Source organism: Etheostoma spectabile, chromosome 10, assembly GCF_008692095.1.
Source record: "Etheostoma spectabile isolate EspeVRDwgs_2016 chromosome 10, UIUC_Espe_1.0, whole genome shotgun sequence".
NCBI lineage: Eukaryota > Metazoa > Chordata > Actinopteri > Perciformes > Percidae > Etheostoma > Etheostoma spectabile.
In genome coordinates, this window is record NC_045742.1 from 14817174 (window position 1) to 14817649 (window position 476).

Genomic DNA, 476 nt, shown 5'->3' on the forward strand with positions numbered 1-476 from the left:
AAAAAAAGTCCACTGGATTATCTCTAGGAAAACTATGGCTATTGCCTGTTTAAGGTTATCTAAATGAGATAAATAGGCTGATTTGATTAGTTTATTCTTTGTATAAAAGAAATGATGTCCATTACACAAGATCAAAATGGCAAAGTGTGGTTGAAACCTATTTCACATTCTTAACCCTAATATTGCATACATACTTCTGACCTAGGCATAATTTAAAAGGAGAATGGGGGGGTTACAACACCCCAATAATCAAAACTGGACAGTGCAACCCACCCCAAATCCTTTTATAATTTCCCCAACATAAGACATTTGTACCATACAGTGGGGCTCGAAGGTTAGGGCACCCCAGGTAAACATTTGTATAAATGTGCATAAAGAAGCCAAGAAAAGATGGAAACATCTCCAAAAGGCATCAAATGACTGATTAGACATTCATATAATATGTCAAAAAAAGTTAAATTTTATTTCCATCATTT

General features: G+C 34.5%; 1 protein-coding gene across 1 annotated transcript in view; it reads right to left on the bottom strand.

The window, feature by feature from the left end:
* LOC116696573 (leucine-rich repeat neuronal protein 4) overlaps positions 1 to 476 on the bottom strand; it is a 12111-nt gene that overhangs the window by 8527 nt on the left and 3108 nt on the right. The gene's annotated exons all lie outside the window — the stretch shown is intronic.